Here is a 27,801-nt window from a genome sequence, read left to right on the forward strand (position 1 = left end):
ATACCAAAGCCCATTATTTAGGTAGAGGCTTTGAGAATAGAAAATGTGGTCTCAGAAAGGCAAGAGGACTGAGACTGTACCTGTGCTTGTGTATAAAAGATTTCCATACACATATCCAGAACAAGAAGTGGAGATCTGTTATATGTTCCAATTATAGTGTTCAAATATGGAATACAACAGGCAGCATGATTGGATAAACAAAAAGAGATAAGAACCATAAAACAGTAACAGAAGGAACAGGGACTTGACTTAGTACAATATCATGTATGGCTATACTAATTTATTTCAGACAGGTAGTGATTTAATTTCCAGGAAACAGTGGCCTCAATACATTCAAGGTAGATGCTTCCCAAACCTGTATTTTTTTCCCTTGGAGAATTGTTACATGTGTATCATCTCAGAGTTTGATTGTCCAGTACCAATTTAATAGAAAGAAGAGATGGCTACAGGGGCACCCTGGGTCCACTGAGGGGACTACACATACTGAAGTGAGAGGTCCAAAGCCTATAGCTTGAAAAATTCTGGTCCACCATGGGCAAGCCATACAATTTTTTGTTTTGCCCTTTTTTTGGAATACAAATAGCACTGGAAAATACTACTCTATCTGAGCATTATCATCATGAAAATATAATGAGTTAACAGATGAGAAGATGCCTTGAAAAGTTATAGCATATTGTTTTGTTGCATTTAAAAGAGGCCATCACTAACCTGAAAATTAAAGAAAAAAAATTGACTACTTTATTGGTAAGATGGGCATTTACTATGGCCCTGTGCTCTGTGGTGTCAGAGAGAAGGGAGAAATATGATAGTGTTTGCCTTCAGGGGACTTACAGGAACAAAAATAATATCAGTGGTTATAGGCTTCAACATTTTGTGTGCCTGGAAATTTGACTGACAGTACATACTCAGGAAGAGTGTATCACAAACTCTGAAGTTAGATGGCTTGAGTTTGATTCCTAGTTTATAGATAAGGAAATTGAGGCTTAGAATAACAAATCTCTCATCTCAGCTTACTTATCTGTTGACTAGGATATGAAGTATACAACCTGAGCTTATGTGTGATATGCAAATGAACTGGAACAACGTATATAGAGCTAATGGCAGGGTGGGCATCTACACTCCATATGTGTAAACCATCATACATCATATACATTTCCAAAAATTATCTGACTTCTCATGACTCTCCCCGCTCCTTGCCTCCCTTTCTGTCTCTGTCCCTGTGTCTGCCTCTATGTCTGTTTCTGTGTTTGTGTCTCTGTCTTTCTGTCTCTGTTTCTCTCTCTCTCTTCTTTCTCTCTCTGATATCTTTCTCTTCCTCTTTTGCTGAAGGTCAGTCTTACAGGATTATTGCTTCTTGGAATTCTCTTTAGGAAATAAGTGTGTAGTTAGAAGAAGAAGTACATTAGAAATTCAGAGCATGGGATGAGCCTGTAGGACTTGTGTTATTAGAAAAGTCTTTATAGAGATGATGGTACTTGAATTGGTGAATTATAAGATTTGGCCAGGTCAGAAGAATACCAGACACAGGGTGTGGGGCTGGGATGAGGGTAGAAATCTAGAGAGGAGACTAAGGAGAAAAAGGCCTGCATGGGGCTGCGGATTTGGCTCAGTGGCACAGTGCCTGCCTGGCAAGCACAAGGTCGTGAGTTCAATTCCCAGTACCGGAAAAAAAAAAAAAAAAAAAAAAAGGAAAAAGAAAAAGAAAAAGACACGTGGCTAGTAGAGATAGGACAAAAAATTAAATGACTGACTTCCTAGACAAGGCACTTGGATTTTACCCCATGGGTGCAGGTAAGCCATTAATGGTATTTTTGAAAGAAGACTCTGGTTTTTGTAAGCATAGTGAGTAGATATTAAAAGATGTTGAAAGTGCTTGGGAAGTTATTAAACGAGATTCAGGGATTAGACTGGACTGGTGGGATGCAGCTCTAAACCAGGAGAGAGCTGTGTGCATGTCGGGGGATGGGTGGTCATGAAGGCAGGGTGAAGACTAGTTGGTGGTTGAACTTAGGACTCAAGAGGAGGAGCAGTAATGATTCTGAGGTTTCATGTTGTGGTAAAACACCTCCAGTATTGGAGGTGTGACAACTTGACAAATCATGTCCCTTAACATTGCTTTATTCTTTCAGTGATTCATATGCATTTTCTGAGTGTTTACTATGCTCAGGACACTGTTTAGATGCCGATGTTGTTTAAAAAAGTGAAGAAAAAATATGTATTTATGCACAAGATAGCTAAGATTACTATATTACTAATTTCTATTGATTTTTTGAAAGGAATAGTTAATCTTTCATTGTTTGATCAATCTTGCATGCTTATATCTGGCAATCTCAGCAACTACTTTGAAGATAACAATAAGTAATGCAACAACCCTTGTTGATTTTCTATCATCTTGTTTTGAAATTCTGTATCATTTTTATAGTTTTTGTCATCTTGTTTTTGTTGTTTTCTCTTTACAATAAAAAAGTGAAACAATTTCTTTCCCCCATAGAGTTCACAAATTTGTTTCTGTTTGCTGCACTGATAATTTTGTGTGTCATGTCACAACCTAGGCACATAAACACACACACACGTGCACAAACAAAATGGATAAATGTGAGCTAGGAAGGCTTGATGGAGGAAGTAGTGTTTGAGGGGTATCTTGCTCAAATGGTAAAGAATTCAATAGGGAACTGTGAAGCTCACTTCAGAAACAAAGAATCAGAAACTGGTGGGGTTGGGGAGTATATGGATTCTACTCCACACTGACTGAGTAAGGGTGATTATGGAACACCAAAAAGGAAATGTCTAGCAAGCAGTTGGAAAGAAGGAACTTTCTAGTTTGAAGACCAGTCAGTGTTACGGATCAAGCTCTGACAGTCATTGACTTTGTGGGAATTTGTAAACTTGTCAAATGGATGAAAATTTTAAGGGAGATGATTTTTTTTTCCCCCCCTCTGGTACCAGGAACCGAACTCACGACCTTGTGCTTGCCAGGCAGGTGCTTTTGCCGCTGAGCTAAATCCCCACCCCAAGGGAGATGATTGAATCGTGGAGTTCTAGAGTTGGAAGGAGTTGTTTTTTTTTTTTTTCTCCGGTACCGGGAACCGAACTCACGACCTTGCGCTTGCCAGGCAGGCGCTTTTGCCCCTGAGCTAAATCCCCAGCCCCTGGAAGGCGTTCTTGACCCTTCCGGTCTAAGTTTTTCACCTGGGAATGATGTTTACAACAGATCTTCTAGAAGGTTAACTGCCCATAGCTCAGATATTTCTGCCAGAGCTCTTCTTTCCTCAGTGTGTATGTAGCTCGTTGTGTTGCTAAGCCATTCCAATACAAATTTAAATGTAAGGTAACTGAAAGGTACTGGAGGGGTTATAACAAGCAATAGCTTGATTTAAGTAAGGGCTCTTTAGGGAAGATTCTGAAAATCTTGTCTTCCATAAGACAAACTGCAGGTTCTTTCCCAATATGATCTTTCCTTTCAAAAAAGGAGGATCTTGCCCTTATTTTTCATGCATGAGGTGACATCATTTGCAGACTTTCTTCATCTGTTCAGTCAGGTATTATGTTTTGAAAGCCTTTGTCTCTAGAAAGAACAGGCATCAAAGCTTATGTGAAATAGACTTTAGGGAGCAAGAGTGTTTGTCCAAGGAAATCCCTCACCCAGTGGCTCCCAGTTCTCTTGCCTGGTTGGGTGTCAAACATCACCCCTAGCGTTCATGTCCATGAGCTGGGGAGCAGAGACACGGAGGACAGGAAGGCTGGGGATCACGGCAAGTGCTGACAGAATCCCGAGGGAAGTCAGTCTAGCCTGTGGGAGTGGCTGGGTTAAGAGAGGAAGGCCCATGGGAATCAGAAGTGGGCACAGAACATATCAATGGGCCCTAGTCTTTCTACATTCTTCTCAAGAGCTGGTGCTCAGAATTATTTTGGTTCTCCTCCTCTGTCCAGAGAGGATTCCGGAGGAGACAGGAAGGGAAAAGTGAGTGTTAGAATGAATTGAACTTAATGCATCATGAATACGGACACACTTCGCTGTCCAATCTGAAAATATCGTTACCTCTAGGCAGCTCATCCACGAGCCCTAGGACTTGGCAGACACTATGCTAGGATCCAGGCTCAGTTTAATTGATAAGGCTGAAAATATAGGCAGATTAGGATAAGAAAGGGGCCTACAAGAAAGAGCTAGAGGATGGGTGTACAGAAGAGCATGATTCATATAGGGTGAGATTAGAGAAAGCTTCAGAGAGGATTTGAAGCCTCCAGAGGATTTGGAGGTGGCCTGGCTCTTTGTCACCTATGCCAGGTCGGAGAGGCAGAGCACATGCAGGATCCACTGGGCCCACACTGAGGCACAGTCTGAATCGCCAGCAAAATTTAACAGGCCTTAGATCCCTAACCTCAAGTCAGCTGTGAAGCCACTAGGCACGGCTTATGTTGAAAGCCGCATTCAATGCATTTCATTTTAAACAAATACTCCTAGCTTGAAAATTGTAGCCTCTTACTTATGTGCGTATTTGACTGTTTTAAGCCACTGTTCCTCTCTTAGGAACCCATATCTTTCCCATATGAATCACTGTTTCATATTTTTTTCGTGTACTAAAAGAGACCTTGATTGCAAAAGGTTAAATTGAAGATGAAGTGGAATATTTTTTCTTCTTCTTCTCTTGGCAAGAACACTGCAGAGCTTTTGTAAACAAGAGCCAAAATACAGACAGTCTTGGAGTGGTGAAAAAAATCTTTATTTTCAAACATGGTGAATTGAAGAACAGCTCAGGAAAAATGAGGAGCAGGTGGCTGCTGCAGCCTGCAGGGCAGAAGGCCTAGCATGAAGACAGGGAGCGCCTCCTAATCAGGGCACGCTGGACCTGTCACGTGGCCCCACGTATTCATTTAGCCCTTGGACAGGGGCTGCTCAGAGCCTCTGTGTCCTCTGCCCCCTTAGGCCCAGCCCTCCCAACTAACATATGGGAAGGATTTAGAGACGAGTAAAAAGTCCAGAAATTAAATGCTGAGAGAAATTATGTGGCTAACAGCTGGAATTCATGAAGCTCCATATTAAATGAAGGATTGATAGCTAGAAATCTGAAACACCCTTTCCCCAAAGAAAGACACATTAATAGCTGGAGAACAACAACAAAAAAGGCTTCCCAAGATTCTTGGCTTCACTTTAAATATAACTTCAATGTTCATGTTTATTTTTATAGGGGACATAGATGGTTATATTTGTTACAAAATTGAAATTACTGAATTTAGGAATGATAAGGTGACATGCATTAACTGTCAGAAAACCAATCTAAAATTGGACCACATGCCCATTTTACTGGCAAGCCTTTCTTATTTAGACATATTAGTATCAAATGAGAATAATTAGTAATGAAGTTTCCCACCTAAGTTATCTTGTTTAGATTTACCCTTACATTACAGAAATATTTTATTTATTTATTTATTTTATTTTAAGAAATAAAAGAAGGAAGCTATATTAACAAACAGACATCCATTTACAAAATATCATAAGAACAATACAAACAAAACAGAGTTACAGACAAAGTTGTAGGAAATTGACAATGGCTATTGTATTACTTGTTGATATTTTCAAAGTGGTTTCAATGGAAATAAATATTTTATAACCTCCCTTTGCAAGATAAAGTGGATGCTCAAAGAAGTTTATTTGTGAAGGTCACACAGAAGAAGACCAGAACTCATATCCTGCTCCTCTGCTCGCAACAGGAGTGTACTCACTCCATTTGGGTTCCTAAACTTGGGTGAACTTCCAGGTTAGCCCTGGTGCTTTGAAAATGTACTGATTTGTGGGAGTAAGCTCTAGAATTGATATGGTCATTACAAAAATATGTTAAGTGATTCTGCTGATTAACCTGGTGTGGGATCTTCTGTATTAAGATAGATGAAACATCCTTTTTCACCAATCAGTACAAATTCTTCATTACCCTGGAGATACAGGCAAATCACTCGAAAACCAGCAGAGCCACACCTGGGAAGCATTAGAATCCGCCCAGTCATGCAGCCTGTAACAATTTGGGATTAGCTGCTTTGGTCTGATTACTAGCATCTGGAAGTGGATGGCGAAGTCGGGTCATAACAGCATAAGGGAACATTTTTCAGTCATTTCCCAAGCAGAGGATATACTTGTGAAAGTGTAGGGATACATCAGGTAGTTGCCAGGGTGAAAAAATGTAGAGCCACGGGTTAGGAGCACCTGAACGTACAGTCATGTGTGGCTTAATGATGGGATCATGTTCTGAGATATATGTTTTAAGCAATTTTCAGACACATTTCCTTAGGCAAGCATCACAGAGCGTGCTTACACAAACAAAGACGGCTATGATGTCACCAGGTGATATAATCATACGAGGCAGCCACCACATATGGTGTCTGCTGTTGGCCAAAACATCTTTATGCTATGCATGACCTTGCCTCCACCAGCAGATAGATCCAAATCAAAATCAGAGCCCGATAGACTACTATCAAATATGATATGCTTAATATTTGACTTTCTGGATGTACTGAGAAGTGAGTGAAAGTGGAAATTAGCCAGGTCGTGTCTGAGAGTAGCCCAGGTAATTCTTCTTTGATGTTTGAAGCGCAGGGAGATGATTTATATGCTTTGATGTTTGGGAGGACATGTTTTGAATCCCAGCTGTGTTGCTCAGTGACCTTAGGCAAGCTATTTGTCTCCTTTGAGCTTTCTCCACGTTCATATGGAGGGTGATGCTACTTTCATCATAGAATGTTTAGAGGCTTGAAGGAAATAATGCGCGTGAAGTGATGAGTCGGGCTCTTGTAAAGAGCAAACATCATGTAAGTGGTACTGTGATTTCTGTCTCTTACATCCAAATGATCTTAAAATTTAACCAGCAAAGGATATAAAAGCCTTAATGATAGCCAGGTTTCAAACACAGGAACATTTACTTTAGCAAATAGCAAGGAGAGTACATAATGTATGAGGTCCTACCTTAACTAAGTCTTGCTGCCAGGGAGCAGCTTGTGGCCAGGGCAAGTATTTTGAATATCAGAAACTCTCCACAAGAGAGTGAGAGGACAGTGTGCCCAAGAATTTTGAAACCAGAAAAATAAAAGTGCCCTCTGCTCTGAGCAGGCTAGGACAAAGGCATGAAAGTCACTTTGGAGTTTGACTTTAAGTGGAGTCGGCAGGACTAGACTGTAACCTGATTAACTGTATTAACATATCTAAAGAAAGAACTGATTCAGAACTGCAGTTGGCCAGCAGTGGAAGAACAGAAAGTGGAAAGTCAGAGGTAAATGTTGCCAAGTGTCCTTGAACTAGTGAGGAGAGAAGGGGCCTTTGCTAATGGACTCCGAATGTCTCTTATGCATTGGCAAGTCCGTCTACTGTTGTGAGATGTCTCTTTCAGGGCATCTGAGCTTAGTGATTTTGATGTTCACCAAAAGCTGAGAAACACAGTTCTACCCTTTTCTATATTTGTCAAGAATTGGAAAAGGGTGTGTGGAGGGGGAAGCATTTTTAATCCTAGGAAGTCTTGGGGGCACATTGCTAGAATCAGTGCCCTGGACCCTACATAATAGGAAAACAAATAGAAAAAGCTATTAGGTTACATGTGAACATACTATACATTATGTTACCAGCTGCAAGGAGCAATTTGGTAGGCAGAAGAATTGTGTACTTTGTTGCTTTTATGTGTAGGTGTCATAGTTCTTAAAATGAGAAAAGCAAGGTTCAGATAATTCAAGCAAGTCGTCTACAAGCAAACAACTGGTATGTGGCAGAGCTAGGATTTGAACCCAGATCTTCTGATTTTAATTCTTATGATTTTTTCACATTGCTTATGGTGGAGCAAACCCAAGCACATGCCATGCATTGATACCCTAAGCTGGTTGCATCATATCTGAATAGCAGTGATGCCTGGTTGTTATTTTATAAACTAGGATTCATATGATAATATGGTGTTGTGTGTTTTTGCAAGAAATATTCTGTAGATTCCAGGCTTAGACTGGGGTGATATGGCTCAGAAGAAAGCAGTTTTTATAAGCATAAACAAAATTTCAGGGAGAAGCTACTGAGAGAAGGAATTCAAGTAGGTTTGAAGGAGGGTTTGGGTTTGAATCCAAGCTTCTCTGCTTTTAAAACCCATAGACTTTGTATCAGAATTCCTAAGACACTGGGAACCATAATTCTGGTCAATCTAAAGTAATTATGTTTTCTCTAATTTTGAGATGTCTTACCCAATTAGATCTTTGCCAAAATTTGTTTTCCGCTTCTAAACAGTAATGGCTTCCCTCTTAAAAACATGTAAAGAATTAAGTGGAGGGCATGGGATAGATAGTACCAGCTGGCAAAGTCCCAAGACAAATAGGTACATTTACAGGGGGAGGATAGAGAAATGGGGAGGAAGAGGGGAATGCAATTTACTTTACTGCAAGTACAATTGGCAAGGAGCCCTTTGGAGATATGTTAAAGATTGAAAATAGTCTGGGCTGGTACACGTCCTCACATATCTACAGAAAACACACAAGGAATCACCTAAACTAAGTCATAACTTGAATTTTGGGTAAAATTAAGTAGAACCACAATTCCTAGCTCCAGTTCCACCGTGGAACCACTAGATATTCCCTTATATTAGAAGCTATATTTTAGTGTATTGATTTAAAACAAATATTCCTAACTTAACCATTGCAGCCTTCTACATATGTGTATATTTGAGTATTTTAGGTCATTATTCTTTCTCTTTTTTTATTTTAAAGAGAGTAGTAAATAAGAAACAAACAAAGATATAGAACAGTAGCAGCATACCAGTATCACAAACATAAATAAATCAAAGCAAGAACATTCAAAGTGATACAGAGTCCCAAGACAAAATAATATGAATCAACAGTGGTTGTTACATTACGTATCGCTACCCTCAACTACACTGCTCAGATTACCAGATGTAGGAATGAAAGACTTCTCAAACCATTACAGGGAATAAGAAAATAATTCTTTGATAAAACAGTAGAGATGATACAGAGTTTCACTAGACAAGATGGTAGGAGTTCACCACTGTAATTCCATTGCATATGAGCAACTTCAAATCAGTCGCTCAGACCACCAGACACAAGCATGCAAAGTCAATCAGAGCACAAAAAATTGTAATCATTAAGTGTTCATTTCAATACACCATCAAACATCAGCAATACAGTGATCGCAGCTATTCATATACATATTTATATTTGGCATTGTTCTTTCTCTTAAAAATCATATTTTCCATCAGTCGCTGTTTTCTGCTGGTATGCTAAAAGACACCTTTAGAGCAAAGGTTAAATTCAAGATGAAGTGGAATAAACCCACTAGGCTTTTTGCTTTGAGAACTCTGCGGAAGTGCTGAGTCAGCTGCCTGAACCGTTAAGTGGAATGCACAGAGCATGTTGCTCTGCAGCCCGAATTCATTCTCGGTGTCTCTGGTTCCATACTGGTTTATGACCAATGACTAATGCTTCACCCATGAGTCATTAAACCCATTCTGCCCTTTCTTGGTTCCGTAATCTTCTTGGAGTTCATCCTTGTGTCCCATGGTCCAATGCGCTAGCTCGGTGTTTGGATGACTGAGTGAACAGAAATAGCAATAAAAATGTATATGTGATAGAACGGTTCAAAATGCAATTCCCTTTAGAGAAGACTTCCGAGCAAATAAAATTCCTCCCAAACCATTTCAAATCCTTTAAAGTATTTGAAGTTTTCAGTTTCCTCTGCACCTTCATGAGAGGTCAACAAACACAGCGAGAGTATCTGCTAGCTCTGCACACACTCACTTTGCCACAAAATTCACTTCACAAGGTAGCTCTGCTTTTTAATGCTCTTGATTAACTACACTAATAGAAGAAGGCAGAAGCATGGATAATCTAATATAGATAGGAGCTGATGAATATGCATGTGTTTGATGTTCTAGAAAACTACTTAAAAGGAAACAGTGATGTACCACTGATGGCTAACGTTAGGATAAGTAAAAGAAAGATGTTCAACTTCTTGACTACTACCCAGTTCTCTGAAATCCACATCATTTTAAGAGCTTCTATTTTTGCAGAAAGGACTGCGAAGGGCTTGATAACTATTCCAGGAATACAGCATACTAAGTGGAAGGAAATGGCTTTAGGTGGGGAAGGAAGTGGGTATAAATAAAGCCTGGGAAAATCTTGCTCACAGAGGGGGGGTAGATGCTCTTGGGGAAGGTGTATAGATTTAGCTGCAAGTGCTGCTTGGCACATAGCAGTAAGCATTCAAACATATGACCCAAAGGATAAAAGCTAGTCTACCTGAAACTCAAGTAACTGGTGAATATTCTACAGGGAGGTGGACGGAGCACAGTGGTGAAAAGTGCAAACAGATGTGATGTCCAGAGTTCAGGCAGGCGGTGTCCAATTGCAGTCCTCTGAATGGAAGGTGCAGAGAGGGGCCTGGCCTGTGTGGCACATGCTGAGGATAAGTAGAGTTGGATGCTTGGTTAGGAGGACAGAAGGTCAGATAAGAGAACTAGCCACAAGTAGAAGCTTGATGTTGATATTAGGAACTTGAATATGAATCAGAGCAATCATGGAACCAAATATATGACAGCCAGGGACCAGGGGTCCAGACAGGAAGATTATCTTTGTATAGACCTGGGACATAGGAGTTGTGGTCCAGTTGATTTTTTTCTTGATACTAGGAATTAAACCCAGGGCTTTTGCACTGAGCTACATCCTCAGTCATTTTTCATTATGAGGCAGGGTCTCTGCTAATCTCTAAGTTGCCAAAGTTGGACTCAAACTGCAATACTCCTGCCTCAGCCTCCCAGCGTGCTGAGGTTATAAGTGCATATCACTATGCTCAGCCCCTAGTTAGCTTTAATTTGCTTTCTCTGTTGTAACTAGAGGATTCTCCAGTTATAATTAAGGGGCAGGAAATATGAACAGACACGTGATTACTTGTCTCCAAAAAAGTCTGTTTTTACATTGCAGGGCACTCTCTAGCCCATCCTAATATTTGGCCTTAAGCTGAAGTCCCAGAGGTATATGCTTCATGTTGATTTTCCCTGGTTGGTTAGAGAAGTCACAGATATAATTTTGGTCTCATTCTTTCTTTTCATTGTAAGCCATCTGTGAATAATGGTGGAGCCAAAAGGTCTACCAGCAGTGGAGGATCTGGTCAGGGGAAGGTGAATGAGAGGATAGTCAGGGAGGCAAATTTTACCTTATCTTCTTGTTCGTAGCTCAAATAAGAGATATAAGTACTCTAAGAAGTATTCCGCAAAAAGAAAGTCAGTTGAGCTACTTAATAACCAAATTAACGTGCTACTAGAAAATTATCCTTCAATAGTTGTTGATATGTGAAATACAACACTTCACTAACCCTGCATTTCTGCACGGCACATTATATCGCCTTATGTTTCTTCAGTGAAGTTCAGTTCTCAAATATTTTCTCCCCACTTCCAAGTAGCAAATAAATAAATAGAGTTCTGTCCTTCAGAAATCCATTTCTTAGAGGAGGCTGCTATTGGGTAGACATAATTAAAAGTAGTGTATCTTTGCGGTCCCAGGGCTAAAAATTAACTGGTGATACCCATTTTAAAAGGATGCTGACATTAACATAAAAGAGCTTAGCCGGCATTTACTGACACCCACCACTGGGAGAAATTAACCTCAGGACTTAAAGGTCAAGTGTGCTAGTGATAAAGCAGCAAATGGAGTATAGCTTTCGACACTGGGTTTATCTGGAGAATGATAATCCTGCAAACTTGAGGTAAGTTGAAGATTTTGTGAGCTCTGAGGAGATGTTTCTTGCAGGACTTCAGAAAGTCAACTCACTTCCTTGGTGCTGAGCTCAGTCATTTTGAGCTTCCCCTTCTAAACTGCAAGGAGAGCAGAGTTCACACCTGGTGAAGTCATCGATTGGGTCTCTACCGAGAGTTCCTTTTATTTGTGATTTCTCACCAGCGCACTGTTGGTCACTAATCTCCTGCTGTCAAAACCTGGTTTCACAAGTGCTCCAGTGAATCAATTGTGGGTATTGATCATTCAGTGGCTGCTAATTGCTGTAGCTTAGAATTTGGTTCAGGAGTGAAAAAAAGATCTATGTGTTCTATCCTTGCTATGTGTTTTTGTAAGAAGAACTTTGCCATTTGCTTTGTTAGCTCATTTTTAAATATAAAACCTATAGAAAAAAACTTGTAGAAATGTCATGATTTGTGTGTATTAAAGGGGAAGTTGCCTTCAGGTTGCATTAACTTATGTATCTTCTTTTACTTAATTTCTCTGCTTTGTTTTAATTTATCACCTGTCTCTATGTAAGACAAGAGGCCTGTTTTTCAAATAAGATTACTTTTTTTTTGGTATTAAGCAACTCATCTTCTCGCCAGTGCACATTTTCATAGAAATAGAAGGATATATTCCTCTTACAAATCATCAGCTGTGTCTCTGGATTCACAAATACTAAGGAAGTATGCAAAAGCAAAGGACAGGAAATGGATTTACAGATGCAAATTTTCATGACAGAAATCTTTCTATTGTTGGCTAATCTACTAGTGGCATTCTGAAACTGACTTCATGGATAAAAAAGATGAATTCTGCTTGGAGATTTACAGGACCAACTTTTGCTGGATGGCCACTGAGACAAAGGATGACAGTTCAGTTGCAGTTATTTGCTCTGGGGAGCGGAAGCAACTTTGCTCCTACATTATTCGCAGGAACCCAGAATTGAATAGGGAAGGGAGGGACATTCGCTCAGGAGAGGCCAGTCGTGAATGTCTAACTGTGGATTTTAAAAGGCAACTTTATTTAACCGTGTTTTTGGCAACCTAAAACAAAAGCTTTTTCATTTTGTCCCTAGACTGAAACTTACAACATGGGAGCCGACACCATCTGTAGATTAAAAGCATCATGTCTTTTGCAAGACAGTATCATCCACAGCTATGCTTTTAGAGTTCGCTTTATAGCTTCTGCTACTGCTGGGAGATGCTTTTGGATACACACAGGATATATAACATCCATGTTCCCTTCTACACCCAGGCATTTAGGTATTATTTAACATTATGTTGCCCATTGTTATGAGCACTTGATTCATATGCCGACTCAATGCTTGAATATGCTGGTCTGGATTAATATATGGTGTAAGAGTAAAATACACCCTGGATTGCAATGACAGTATTGGAAAATGTACATATCTTAATTTACAGGTTGAAATAGTAACATATTGGACATTTAGGTTAAGATTAATTACATCTGTTTATTATTACTTGTTTTCACATGATCCTTAGATTTAGATGCATGACTTATATTTCTGTTGAATAGTGCTGATTTAAGGACGTTCATCAGGACAAGTGATCCTTTGACGTTCTACAGGCGGCATGCACAGTAGCAGGAACTCCAGTTACAGGTCCTAACTTTTAGGGACCCTGTCTCTAGTATCTCCTTGGAACCTGGGCCATGAGTAGCCAGCACTCTCCTGCCTGCTTTTTTTTTTTTTTTTTGGTTTTTCTCCGGTACCGGGAACCGAACTCACGACCTTGCGCTTGCCAGGCAGGCGCTTTTTGCCGCTGAGCTAAATCCCTAGCCCCCTCTCCTGCCTGCTTTGCTCCATATGCATGGGCTGCCCTCAACCCCTACTGCTGCTCCTGCTGTAGCTTCAGGGACAGAGCTGACTGCGGCCCCACTCTCATCACTTCTCTGCAGAAAGGAGAGCAGGCAGCTCCTCTTCTGACTGCTGGAAGCTCCTCTATTTGTTTTGTTGAGGAATCACACAGTCTGACTTTGTTTTTCACCAAGTGCCTGGTGATCGAAGTTGCTCATTAACCTTACTCTAAGTTTATTGTTTTGGTAAATACTTGGTGTTAATTCCCTTGACATTAAATTGGAAAACAGCACAAATATTATCACACAGCAAACTGTGTGTCCTGAGATCGATTCCTCTTTGCTTTTCCTTGACTCACGTTGTGTGAATTTATTCTCCATACAGTGAGTTGCCCAGAGTTTGCGGTTTGACCATCGTTCTCCAGGGTTCGTTCATATCTTCTTGTTTAGGATACAGTCATGTCTTGACTTTCTGGAATGTGCAGATGTTACCCAGCTCGAGTCCTTATTCTGAGACAGTAATTGCATGTGGTGCTCTCAATAACAGGCAATGGATACCAGTTGTCTAATGTGGATTAAAGTACAGTGTTAGCTTCATACAAGGTGACAGGTGACCTGGTCTCTTCCTTTACACCCAAGGTGACCCTTTCCTACAAGTCTTGAGCACAGATGCTCGAGATTGTTAGCTCTCCTGGTGGAGAAAAGGTACCACTTGGGGAAGGAAGTAGAAGATCTTGGTATTGAGGTCCTGTGGATTTCAAGTACTCCTTCACTTACCCATCAGTACAGTATTTTTTTCCTGAGGAGAGTAAGGGAGCCACTATACACAGGGAACCAAGTGCTTGCTCCTTTAGCCTTCTTTCTTAGAAGTAGAGATGTTTATTCTTTGTAGGAAATATGAGGCAAGATAAGCAAGCGATTCCCCTATCACGCACTCTGGAAGTTAAATCACAGTATCCTAGATGATCAGAGCTCATTGGGATCCAAAACGCTGCCTGGTCAGACAACATCATTATAGACAAGGAGCAGCTCCATGCAAGTGAGACTGGAGGGACCCTTTCCAGCTGTGTCTTCTGCATAGTAACACTTCTGAAAACAGAATAAACACAGGCTAACAACTTAATTTAAGTTGGGCCTCATGTGTTTTTGACTTTAAATATTTGAAACTATTTAGATACAATTAATAATAAGATTGCAAAACCAAATGATAAGAATTAACAGTGGTTGTTATATTACATATTGTTATCTTCACCGAAGTTGCTCGGATTACCAGATGTAAGAATGCAAGATTGATCAAACCATTAAAGAGAATAAAAAATAATAAAAAAAACATTAGATGCGATACAGAGTTTCACCATCCAAGATGGTAGGAATTCACCAATGGTTGTTATATTGCATACTGTTTTATTGGTTTTGCTTTGTTTTGTCTTTGTCTGTGTTGTTGTTAACTTGCTATTGTTCTTTTTTTATTCTCTTTAAAGTAAAATTAAAAAGTAATAAGATTGCAAATCTCTGATAGAAAAGAATTTACACTTTGACTCGACATGGTTAGTGTGGATTTACATACAACAGCAGGACCAATCCAACTGAGAGACTTAATATTTTCACTTTCCTGCCATAAATTTACACAGATCCTGCACTACAGATCCCACGAAGGAACAGTGTCTGGGGTGCAGATGGTGCTGCTCATACACAGACAGAATTGGGCCAACAAAACACTTATACCAAACTGCGTATTGAGCAAAGGACTTCCAGGGATAGATACAAAATTCACTAACACACAGGTAAGTCCTTGCTAGTGAGAATTCTGACTTAAAGAATTAAAAATAAAGCTGAGCACACTGGCACACGTCTGTAATCCTAGATACTCAGAAGGCTGAGGAAGGAGGACCACAAATTCAAGGCCAGCCTTTTTCAAAATAAAAATAAATAGGGGTGGAAATGTAGTGCAGTACTCCTAGATTCAGTCCCCAGTACCACACACACACACACACACACACACACACACACATGCACCCTCCTCCACTCACATACATACAAAGGAAATGTCACTAAACTTAGGTCCTTTGATTAAGAATGACAAGCACGGTGACTAGAACGTAAAGTGGTTAGTGACGTGCGCTGTGATATTCCCTCATTGGTTTATTTATTTGGCGACCTGACAATTTTCATACTGAATTGTCGTTATTTGTTTACATGCTCTTCAAGTCACTTAAACACATGTCAAGTGTCTTCTAGACTGGAGGTAGCATGTGGGCACTCGAGAAAATTAGTGATTTGTATTTTCTTCTGCGATTTGCACTTGGACTACATAAAGGATTTTGGTCAAGCTGATAGCAATCTTTGTATCTCCTCAGTTTTTTCATCTGTAAAATCGAGGGTGGGGATTAACATCCCTTCAAGTCCTAAGATGTATGTGAAATAAATATTGTTGAGGCTTTGGAAGATGCTTGAAAAGTTTGTTCTCCCTTGCTGTCTAAGCTGTCCCTTAAGGTATGACCCCAAGTCACAGTGTTTTAAACTGAGAGAAGTATGTTTCTCTGTCAGGCAAAAGAAGTGGGGAGGTAAGCAGTTGAGGCCTATCTGCAGTTCCAGTGGGTCACCAGGATCCCTGCCCAGGTCATCCTCCTTCCTTAGACATTCTACGCACGGAGCTTCGGTCTGGATGACTAGGAGAGCAGATGCCCACTTCAATTAACAGGGAGGCTTGGAGCACATAGTTCTTTAGTGGGGAGAGTTACTGCCTTCAACATTTCAGCTTCCAAGAGTAAGGACAAAAGGGATCATAGATGATGGGAGGCTAACTCTTGTCTGCAGTGTTAAAAATACAAGCGAGACTTATTCAAGACTATTGAAGTAAGGAAGGAGATGGAGTGCAACACCATTGTAAGATTCTCAAACACTGGAGTGATCAGATGGCAAAAGACCAAAGGATCTCAGGCAAGACGATTCAATGTGGTTTGATCGTCTGTGTTAGGATCCTACCCTCCCACAGGTACTGGGATATCGGGACTGTGTCTTTCTTGATGATTATATTTCAAAGGGATGGCTCTCAGGGTGTTGAAAAGGATATTCCTGAGTTGTGGAAGATTTATGTTTCCCAGTATAGGGAGAAAGAGTTTACAATGGCAAGTTTTCTAAAGTGAATGCTGTAAGAAAAAGGAGCTTGGGGTCCTTTAGTCAGGAAGACTGTCTGTCTAAAGTCTGGTTACCCTAGAGAGAATATTTAGGCTTGGTCATATCTCTACCATGGACCTTAATTCATTTTTGCCTTAATTTTGCTTACAATGCTAGTATCTTGGAAAGCTTTTCTGCATAGGTAACATAACCCTCAGCCCAAGTAACTTTCTGAAGTGTCCAAAATTCTTAGAATTTGAGTAGAATGTGAGTAGATCAGGGGCACACCATGTAGAGGCAGAGAGGGCCCAGGACATGAGCTTGCTCCAGTTCAACCACCACTAGCTGTGGTGTCCAAAGTCCGTAGGACTGTGCCAGAGTCAGGTGCTAGGAAGTTTCAGGTCCTCGAAGCAATTATAAGTCACTCTCATTGTGCATGGAAACCTCTATCACTGTCTCTGCCTGAAAATAATTTGCCAAGGGCTCCCGTTTCCGGTTCCTCGCCACTGTAGATTGAGCAGGTCAGGTTGCTGCATGATTTTAGTCTGTTTTTTTTTCTCTCCTCTAAGAGTGACAAGCTCTAATTCTATTTTAGTTTTTGTAAACTTGAAAATGAAAGGTCCTGTGTGGGCTGTGTGGGAGATGCAGTGTGTGCCTCTGCATTCGCGATAAACAGCACATAAATGTTTTCTTAATGTTCTTCAGACACGTTCAGAGACATAAAGAAGGGAATAGACCTAGCAGGTTATTGAGTCCACCTCCCTTCCTTTGCATTGATTGAAACCACCTTACTTGAGCATGCCTTTTGGAATTTTGAGCAAACTAATTTTCTATTTCCCCAGGAGCTGATACTTGTCACAATTCCATTTCAGAAAAATTTCTCTAACGTGGGAGACCTCATTGTCAAGATATTTTACTGCATCTGGTCTATCTCATTTTTTTTCTTGGCTAGCCAGGCAAATTCATGAGATCAGACCCCATTACAGAGCCTAGGTGGGAGAATAAAAACCAAAGGAGATCTGAGTTACATTAGGATTTTACTCTATGAAGTTATATTTCAATGGATGCAATTTAACACTTAATATGTCTCTGAATCCATGTAATAAGAAGTTAAATTATATTCTTGACTACATTTTTACTTTTTCTTATTTCTAGTGGTTTCCCACTAGAATATCTTGAATATCCTGATTACTTTTTTTAATACACGCTATTATTTATCATACTTAGAAAAACTCCAAATAATCTTAAATCATTTCAAATTAATTTAATACATGTATAAATGAAAGATACTTGGGTACCCAAGGAGTTCCTGCTTTCAAAGAGTTGATGGAAAAATCGTCTAGGTTGATTTAATAGTGTACAAGAAAGACACAATATATTATGGTATAAATTTTTACCAAAGGGCTGAAAAGGAGAATAAAAACCTTAAATATCAATACTGAAATGGTTATATAGTCAAACTCTGAGACAGCTGAATCAGAGAGAGGAAATATTTTATGGAGCTGCAGAAATGATAGGGTAGTTACATTTCTATCCAAAGGGGGAGTCTGTTTTCCATTCATAACATTGCATTTGTACCAAAAACACTTGGATATAAAATTCCATCCTGCTATGCCTTGAGAATACACATTAATGTATGAGTCAGTGGACAGAGAGAGAGGAAGAAATAGAGAGAGAGAGGAGGGATATAGTTGCCATTTTGGAAATTACTTAATAAAAAAATCTCTATTTACAAATGCCATTGGTGAAGACTGCATTTAACTGTATACTACTAAGCAAGCATGGAAGGGGAAATTGATATATTTTCTGTCGCTGGTAACATGGGCTCTGAAATACTAAGCAGCAAATATTCCCAATCAGAACAATATGGGATATAGAGCAGAGCATCTGCAGAACCTGAGTAGAGAGAAAAAGTAAAAAGAAGACTGTTTTAGTTTCTTCTGACAAAGGCCCTTGCTGACTCTTTCCATTGTAGGGAATGAGAAATTAATTATCACTGTAGTAAACTATCCACTGTTGCTATGTATGTGTGTTTAACTTGAAGGCAAATTGTTCATGAAATTTTCATTTGGCTTCAATAAGCTGTCCCCTTGTTCACTTATTTATTAACTTTATCACTCATTCATTCGGTTGTTCGTAGTTCAGTCATTCATTCAGTAAATAAAAATTTTAATGCAAGCACAGTCATTATCATTTTATTGTCCTCATAGCATCAGAAATATCTTTGCCCTTTCTCTCATAGATTTGTACTTGGAAGACGTCACTTGATTATTCTACCAAAGATTCTGCTACTCAAAAGTTAGCGAATTGGGACTGGGAATTTAGCTCAGCAGCACAGCACCTGCCTGGCAAGTGCAAAGGTCATGAGTTCGATTCCTGGTACTGGAAAAAAAAGAAAAAAACAAAACAAAACAAAAAAACCCAAAAGTTAGCGAATGTGCAAGGCAACACCCCTTACAGAACTCTGGCTTAACAAGCAAACGCTGCAAGAATCACAGACAAAGCAGCAAACTGGTACAAAACTCAAGGAACTTTATTGTTTTATTTGTAATGATCATATCAACAGCCAGTCATAGATGTGACAGTGGTGTCTGGGTCTAGAAAACAGTAAGTTGACACTAAAATTTTTGAAGCTATCAGCTACCATGAAACAAAGGCAAGGAAAGATTTTATTGTAAGAGAGTAAATTCAATGTGTTATCATTTCTTTAGCCCCAAAGAGAGAATGAGAAATATGCAATAGACATGGACCTGAAATGTGTTTGCCTGAATGTAAACGACAGGTTGCTTTTATCCACAAGGGGAGGATGCTCATTTTCACTTAGCTAGATGTGAAGACTCATCAAGTTATTAATTGCTTTAATCACGCTAAACAGTTTTAACATGGAATTCCTTAGTGTGCCTTCTTAGGTAGAACTCTAGTGAACAGTGATCCAAGGTGGAGTAAAAATATCATTCTTACTGTGGGTTTAAATTGAATCAACTCAGCCAATTTTAATCATTTTAAAAAAAATGTATATGCATCAGACTATTTCATTAACATAATCTACTTTTCCACCATATTTTTACTTGGCTCTTCAAAAAGATTGAAGTTGGAAAGGTCTAGAATTAAAAGTGTGTTATAAGTTGAATGTTTTCCTAGTTAAGAAGATACCTGAAGTTAAATGTTTGCACACAGTGAACCTGGGGTGAATGAGAGCTAGGATTTTGTGAACCATTACCCCAGATACTTTCAAGTTTTGCTTCATTCTACAGAAAGATCTACTTTTATGTATTTCTCCATCACTGGGTGGCTGACTATTTTTAGCTTCCTGTAGATACTCAGAAATGCTGTCTGGATTTGCCTGTAAGTCCTCCATATACTGAAAGCCAGATGAATCATCAGCTCATCTAGACACCACTGGTCTCTAGTGCACACCCTGATGGTGATGAAGAGGGTGACACTTTCCCAGAGAAGAGACCTCACTCATTGTCATATTGTTGATTTTAGTTTTTATTTCTTTTTGCTTAAGATTATTGCTTAAGGTCTTTGTTTAGGATTTTGAAAGTGGCTTAGCATGTTTTAGTATGTTTCTGGGACTCCCAATAAGCTGAAAAATTTTTAACCCTTGTGACAATCCTAATTTTTGTAGTTAGACATGGTCTATGTCTCTTCATTTTCTGCAACTTTGATTTGGGAAATGTAAATGGTGGCTGGCCAATACTCTAAGTTCTTTGGATACACGTCATTAGGCTTTGCTCTTTTGAAACTTGAACTTTGAAAAGTGTTTCCTTGCCCTTTACCTGTATCTCTGCAACCACACATCTAAGTTTTTCTGTCTTATGTTCATCAGTCATTCACAAATCTGCTACCTTCCATTAGATTGTAAATTCCCTGGCTGACAAGAACTGTATCTTATTTCTCCAGTATCCAACTAATGTCTAGTACAATCTTTGCTAAATTTAAATACTTAAATATTTTCCCAGTAAGTTGTAGCTTTTGTATCTGATCTTCCTCTATGTAGACATTTGCTTATTATGTTCCAATCATCTTTTTCTTCCCAGTGCCTCTGTTTTTATTTGTGTGTTTAAACTTTCCCCGTGGCCTTCATGCACCTGGAGGAGGTGTTCCTGTCCTCAGCTTCTGCAGTGTGTCCTCACTGATCAGGCTAACCAACACACAGTGTGAGTTGGCCACAGTGTTTGGTTAAAGAGTGAACGAGAACATCCAGCCTGAAACAATCGCGAGAACATCCAGCCTGAAACAATCGCGAGAACATCCAGCCTGAAACAATTGCAACAAAATTTTCTTGAAAAGCTGAGACAGTGATGCCTTTTCTTTCAGAGGATGAGGGCAGCGCGGCATTTTTTGGTAAAAATATTGCAAACATGGGCATTTAGAATGAAGTAGGCTTTATGGAAGTGGAGCATAGATACAGAGTTTGGGTTTCCTTGTGGACATATTTATGTTGCTGGTTCAAACCATACCTCAAACTCACATTACCCATTAACTTTCCAGGGGTGGAAAACAATAGATTTCTTTATTGTTTTAGCTGTTGATACTGGATTTCTGTTGTGTTCTGTTCTCTTTCTCTCTCTTTCTGTCTCTCACCCTCCCTCCCCTCCTCCCTTCTTTCCTTTCCCTCTCCCTCCTTCTCTCCCTCTCCCTGTCCAAATGCACATGGCTGATGCACTGTAGTTTCAGGCTATTTGGTCACATAAGTGTTTTGGCAGTCTGCTTCATTGATTTTTCTCCTTGCATAATTCCTTATCTTTTTCAGCTTCGTTTTTTCCCCCGTCAGGTTTCTAGCTCATATTTGTTAGTGATAATCCATTGTTTATAACGTCATCAAATCATAAAATGGCCATAGATGAGTTTTACCTACTCCTTTATTTTTAGATAAAAGAAACACTGATGAGACTAAGTGATACATCTAAGATCATGCAGCCATAGTTTCCATAGTTTCAATTATATTCATGACTCAGTGTCATCATGATCAATATGAGTTGGTAAGCTGCCCTCTGAAAGGTAGAGGGCAGGCTTTTTTTTGAGGGTAGAGTTCTAAATATGAACTGTTTGCTTCTCACTAATGGAAGTGTTTTCCTAGATAGTTTTCCATCTGTCTTCTCTAGTTAGTTGTCGCTTTTTGCTACTGCTTTTGGGATCTCTTTGATCATTCTCCTTGCCTCTAATCTTGTGCCTCCTGCATGATAGGAAAGGAAGGAGAGTCACTAAGGCTAACCATGCTTTAGAAGCTAATAATCTCAACTTTACACACACAGTTCTAAACCCAGTCGTCGCCTCAGGGTGGCTTAATACCTCTGATAACATAGATGGCCATCCAGGTTGTTTTCACTGATGTGCTTTCGTCTTTTTGAATCTGCTTCTGGCCAGATGAGTGTCTGCAGTTGTTGACAGATTACAAAAGAGGAAGGGTGAGAAGGGAAAAGAGAACCATGAGGAAGTGTTAGTTATTAATTTTTGAAGGGCTGCTTTATGGGAAGTAATACTAAACCTCATTTAACAAGTAAAACGGGCACCTTTGAACAAGGTGATGCATTTGGGAAATTGTGGCTCTGGTTAATTGCATTTGACAGCTTACTGAAAGGATATTTTGAAAATCCTTCTGTTTTTAAGATCTTTTCTTAATATGCCAGTCTACTTAGATTTCCTAATAAGCTCTAATGCATAGCAGAGAATAATTTTTTCCTTAGCAATTACATCTTACATTGCCTCTTTTTTCTTTTTCTTTCTCTCTCTCTTTCTTTCTTTTTTCTTTCTTTGTCTTTTTGAGACAGGGTCTCACTATGTAGTTCAGGCTGGCCTTGAGCTCACTTTGTATCCCAGGCTGGTCTCAAACTTACAATGATCCTCCTGCCTCAGCCTCCCGAGTGCTGGGATTACACGTGTGTTCCACCACACCTGGCTACAATGCCTCCTTCTGAGTGATACTACTGTGGTGAGAGCTGGAGTGCAATGTGTTTGAACTTGGCTAGATCCTTAACGCTGCTTATCACTGCAAATGTGTCAGACAGTAGTTCTGCCCACTCCTGTTTTATTCCACTCTCCCTTGGGTCAGATGGAAAAATGGTGCTTTCTGCTGCCTTACGAATAGTTATGGCTATGTACTGTCTCTGGTTGAGGACGTAGAAAGAAGTGAAGTGTGTCATGCTGGGTGGAAGCATTTACTTGCCCTGCCTGAGTGTCTACTTTACTCTTCTCTTGTGATAATAACAGAGCACCTGGCATCCTGATAGGACCTCTGCAGCCCAGGTGGGGTAAGTCATTTTTGCTATTTTAAGCCACTAAGATTTGAGGATTGTTTTTTGAAAAAAATTGTTTTTGGTACCGGGAAGCAAACTCAGGACCTTGTGTTTCCCAGGCAGGCACTTGTGCTGCTGAGCTATAACCTTGGCCCAATTTGAGGGATTTTTCGATTCAGCAACTTATCCCAGCTTTACCTTGTGACCTGCAGAATAAAAGTCTTGGACTTCTCCACCTTCTTTTTAATGGGAAGAGCTCTTCTTTTCTGTTTTATTTGGAAAAAAAAAAAACCCTCTTTCTACTGCCTTAAAAAAAATTAAAAACTGTCATATAAGAGTTTGGCCTTAATGTGCATTGAACCCTAGGACTTAATGGTTTTTCAAATGTTTGCTCCTCAAGTTTTCTCATGCTGGGCTTCTGTCATAAGAATAGAACACAGAAAAAGTTTAATTAATTGGAGGTTTCCATATATTCTGCATTTCCCTAAAGGCACACCCAAGCTGTGTGTATAAATTGACATGTGTAGTTTGTGAAATGAGGCCCATTGGTTGATAATACATATTATAAAGCATAGCAGCAACACATAGTAAATATACAGTAGATACTGACATGGAGTGGCAGCTATTTTGTAACTGCGGCTTGTCATTCCTAATATTTTATCATGTAAGAGCTCAGGCAATGCTCATACCCCCTTCCACTTAAGGCCAACATTCAGTATACTGCTGGTAGAATTTGGACCACATAATATTATCTGAGGATCTGCGGCAATTCTTCAAAGATGGGCTGAGTGGGACAGTCACATTTTTACAAAACAGAGCTGAAAGGAAATGATATCAGACTCAGAATTAACTCATTACTAGAAAATACTTTTCAAAAATCTTTTCTCTGTGTACTTTGAGTATAAGATTTCTGACAACAGAACCTATTCTTGTGTTAACTATTTAAAAATGCACATACTCATTTTTAGATGCATGTGAGTCTGATTACACCAAGGAAGGGAAAGAGACACATAGATTAGACTGAAGAACAGATAATTCTCAAATCACATATACAGTAATAGAATGATCAACAACAATTCTGAAGGAAGGAACTTGTGATTGAGTAAATTATTTGCTTAAGAGATATTTAAAAACATCTATTTTCCTCTGAAAGATATAAAAATGCTTCTTGATTTAGCACATAGAGTTTCATGACCAGTATTGTATCTTTCCTGGCAGACTGAAGATTTCGCATCACTTTGGGTGTCATTAATCTGAAATGAATGGCCAATGTCACCGTGGAGAACGCAGAGAGTGCGTTGGGGGACGTGCGTGGTTGCAGGATGTTGCAGATTGGTTTGAAAAACTAAGTTCTTGCTACAAGGATACTGACTGCCCTTGTGTTTGAAGCAATGAATTGCTAAGCTGGACTGTGGGACCAGGAAGTGGAACAAAACCTGGCAAGTGAAGGCTCATCCGCTTGAGCTTTAGTTAACTGAAGTCTTAGATTACCTGTCCCTATGGTGCAGATGTAAACATTTCCCCTCTGCTTTCTTCTCTCCTAACTATAAACAATGGCCAACTTCTCTCTATGTCTTTGGCTTGGACTGGGCAGTGGGAGTTAATGGTACAATTATTTAGAAGTAAACAGGTTCTGTTTTGAAATACTTATGGTCTATTCTCCAGCTGAAACTCTCCCGACCCCAAGAGTCGGGAACTCTTGGGGCTCCTCCAGTGCCAGTGTAAACAGCATGGTTAGGAAGAGGAATCTCCCTTTATGCATTTTCAGGGCCTCTGTGTTGCCAGATCATGTTTCAGCTCCCCAAAGAGAAATCTCAGTGAAACAGTGTACTGAAAGCTTCAGATATAGTTATTTTTTTCTGTTATGTTTTAATTAGTGCTCCTAAGCTTGAACTGTACTGCTGACTTACTTCCACCCTTATCATAGCTCCCAAGACTTTGGTTTAAGATACAAAACAAAGAGTTTTTCTGCACCCATGTTGCCAACTAAACTCAGTATCTACTGGATGTATACATTTTTTGTCTGTCAGTTCTATATCATTATAACTACTGTCTTAGCTTCCTGATCTTGCATATTACCAACTCATTTCTTCAGTGAATACATTGGTACTGATAGGATTCATACTTTAAATCTGCTTATGTCCACATGACATTAAATCTAGCAGTGGGAAATGGTATCATCACATTATAGTTATTCTATTGACAAGCAAATTTCCCTGAGTAGTCAGTCACAGAAATAGAAAGATTATTCATTTTCTGAACTGCATGATGGTTATAAAACAGGTAGTACAGGCTAATGGAAAGAGCGCTAGATGGATGACCATGATTTTTACTATGACAGAAAACCATTAATTAAATGCCTTTTTTACATGTTCTGTGCTAATCTCCACATAGAGAGAAATACTTAGAATATATTTTGTCCTTTACCAATTGGCCAGCAGTGATATATTGATACAGATAAAAATATTTGATGATGTCAGGTCCAAAAAGTACCGTAATTGCATAAAGATCAAGGATTTATTTTGGGAGGTGTAAGAAATGACAGAAGGAAATGCTAAGCACTAAGGTCAGAACCTACTTCAGAAGGAATCTACAAGTGTAGGTAGTTGCTGGAATTCTGTGTTCCTGATAGGTAAGTTGTGGGAAGTAGCCAAGCCTTTTCTAATTAAAGCAGAAAGTTTGGGTTTTTGAAACAAATTAATAAAACTTAGAAAAAATGTACTTCCTGCATGTTTTAGGGCTTTTTTGTTGTGTTAAGCTATTATTTATATTACTCTCCTATTAGCAACCAGATCTTAATCAATTTTTTTGTTTGTTTGTTCTGGGAATGGAACTCAGGACCTTGTCCTTGCCAGACAGATAAATTTAATTAATTTGAAGAAATGAAGAAATGCATTGCCATGACTCAGTGAGTCAGGTCTTCATAGATTAATGGATAGTGAAGGGCCTGGAGTTAGAAGAGGAGTGCTGAAGTGTCCATTAAGAACAGATGGCTGTCTTTGGTTTAGATTGGAAAAAATGGGCAGAAGAAGACTAGAAAATGTGCTTGTAAAATGTCAAACAATGGAGTGTCTATGAATTTAGCTAACATTGGAAAGTGTAGTGGATTGACAGCTGGGGTCAATTTATAACCCCCAGCTGAATGGAGTAATTGTGGTACTGGTTATGGGAGGCCCACCTGGGGACTGTTGCCAGCAGCATGAGAGGCAGACCTGGAGAAGAAGAAAGGCTTTTGGGAACTAAAAAGGCTGTTGGGAGCGGAGAAAGGCTGTTGGAGCTGGTGGAAGCTATAAAGAGCTGTTGGTTGTTTTGGAGGCGCTCGTCATGCTGGCTTTCCTGATGAACTTGGCTGTTTTCATCTTCTGAGAAGCTCAGGACTTCGTTGGCACTGAGAATGGCTTTGGGTCACTTTGGGGGAGCTCTGGTCCTCACTCTGAGCATTGCTTCCTGGCTCTGGAGGGGAACATGGTACACTGCCAGTTTCCTGGAAAAGCTTGCTGCGTTGGTTTCCCTGATGAGAACTTGGCCATCTTGATCATTGGAGGAGCTTGGGACCTCACTGTTGCTGAGGATGGCTGTGGTACCTTTTGGGGGAGCTCTGGTTCTTCTGAGCGTCGCTTCCTGGCTCCAGTGCAGATCCCTTAGCCTGTTAGTACAGATCCTTCATCCTGCTGGCATGGATTTCCCAGATTCCACCACTGTTCTTTGGGCCTTTGCTGTGGATCCATGAAACAGGCCTGCAATGTGATATTATGGGCTTTGGGCCTCCAGTTGGATTCGTGGGAGGCATTGTTATGGGCTCTAGGTCCTCAGCTGGACTCAAGCAGGACATTTCTGTGGGATCCAGGCCCTCAGCTGGATTCTTGGTTTATAGTCTGTGGACAGATTTCCTGTACTCTTTTTGTATATCATTCTTTGGGTGACTATTATAAATAATCATGTAAAGTATGTGTCCTGTATTATATTATATTGTTCCCTTGCAAAATACCCCCAAACCATAACAGAAAGTCAGTATCTACCCAGTCTTGTAGGAACAGTTTCAGTGAACTCAGAAGTAGTCCCACGATGACAGAGATCTTCCTCTTTCAGGGAAGACCAAGTCAAAATTGGGTTAAATTCTGCAGGGATTAATATCAGTTCATATTAATGTGGTCCTCATACAAGCTACACCTTGATTATTCTGATTCTTTAAGCTTGCCTTCATGTGTTACACTTAATGCAAAGTGTAGCTTTCCTACAAGTTTTGCACTATCAAGTAAAGATTTTTTTCTATCAGTATAGATTTGCCATTAGATAATTAGTTATACTAAAATAATAACAGAAGTAGCTCACAGCTGATCCTGGTGCCTGCAAATGGCTGATACGTCCTGGTTCTTGCTGAGGGGTGCAAGCTGGAGACTCGAGGCAGGGTTTTGGCAAGACCACATCTCAGAGGGATGTATGGGGAAGAGGCTGTTGGGGCTCACGCTGCTGCCTGGAATGCTTGTGTCTAGAATGGACCGACGTGGTGGGATGGAGGACACAGAACTTCTTTGGTTAAGTGAAGTAGTGGGATATAAATTGTGAAGGCTACAGGGAAGAGGAAAGTTCTCCATTAGCTCTTAAAAAATCTAGACCATATTTTAAATTGTTCTTGCTTTCTGATCACCTCACCACAGGTCCTATGGTGTTATTTTTGAAAAGAGTGTCTTCTAGGAAAAGGAGCTCGGGAATGAGGATGAAAGAGAATTTCTTTGGCTCATGTGTCTCAGGCATAGGGGATTATAGTACGTCTCTGAGTGCAGCTTCCTGTTTTATCTTTGGCAGTCTTTCTTGGAGCTTGTCCTTTGTGGAGCTGTCTGGGTAAGGGGATTAGTTGTATCATCTAGAATTCATTAGAGGAAATCTA

The 27,801-nt window shown here is 39.8% G+C and overlaps 1 long non-coding RNA gene across 1 annotated transcript; it reads left to right on the forward strand.

Annotated features, from left to right (window-relative positions):
* The first annotated feature begins 12,823 nt into the window (after nt 1–12,823).
* On the forward strand, nt 12,824–21,015 carry LOC102013696. The gene is made up of 3 exons (XR_262985.2): nt 12,824–13,001; nt 15,186–15,338; nt 20,715–21,015. It is a non-coding gene; the product is annotated as an uncharacterized LOC102013696 (long non-coding RNA).
* Nucleotides 21,016–27,801: the final 6,786 nt, after the last annotated feature.

Source organism: Chinchilla lanigera, unplaced genomic scaffold, assembly GCF_000276665.1.
Source record: "Chinchilla lanigera isolate Chin_1 unplaced genomic scaffold, ChiLan1.0 scaffold00057, whole genome shotgun sequence".
In the NCBI taxonomy this organism is placed as follows: Eukaryota; Metazoa; Chordata; class Mammalia; order Rodentia; family Chinchillidae; genus Chinchilla; species Chinchilla lanigera.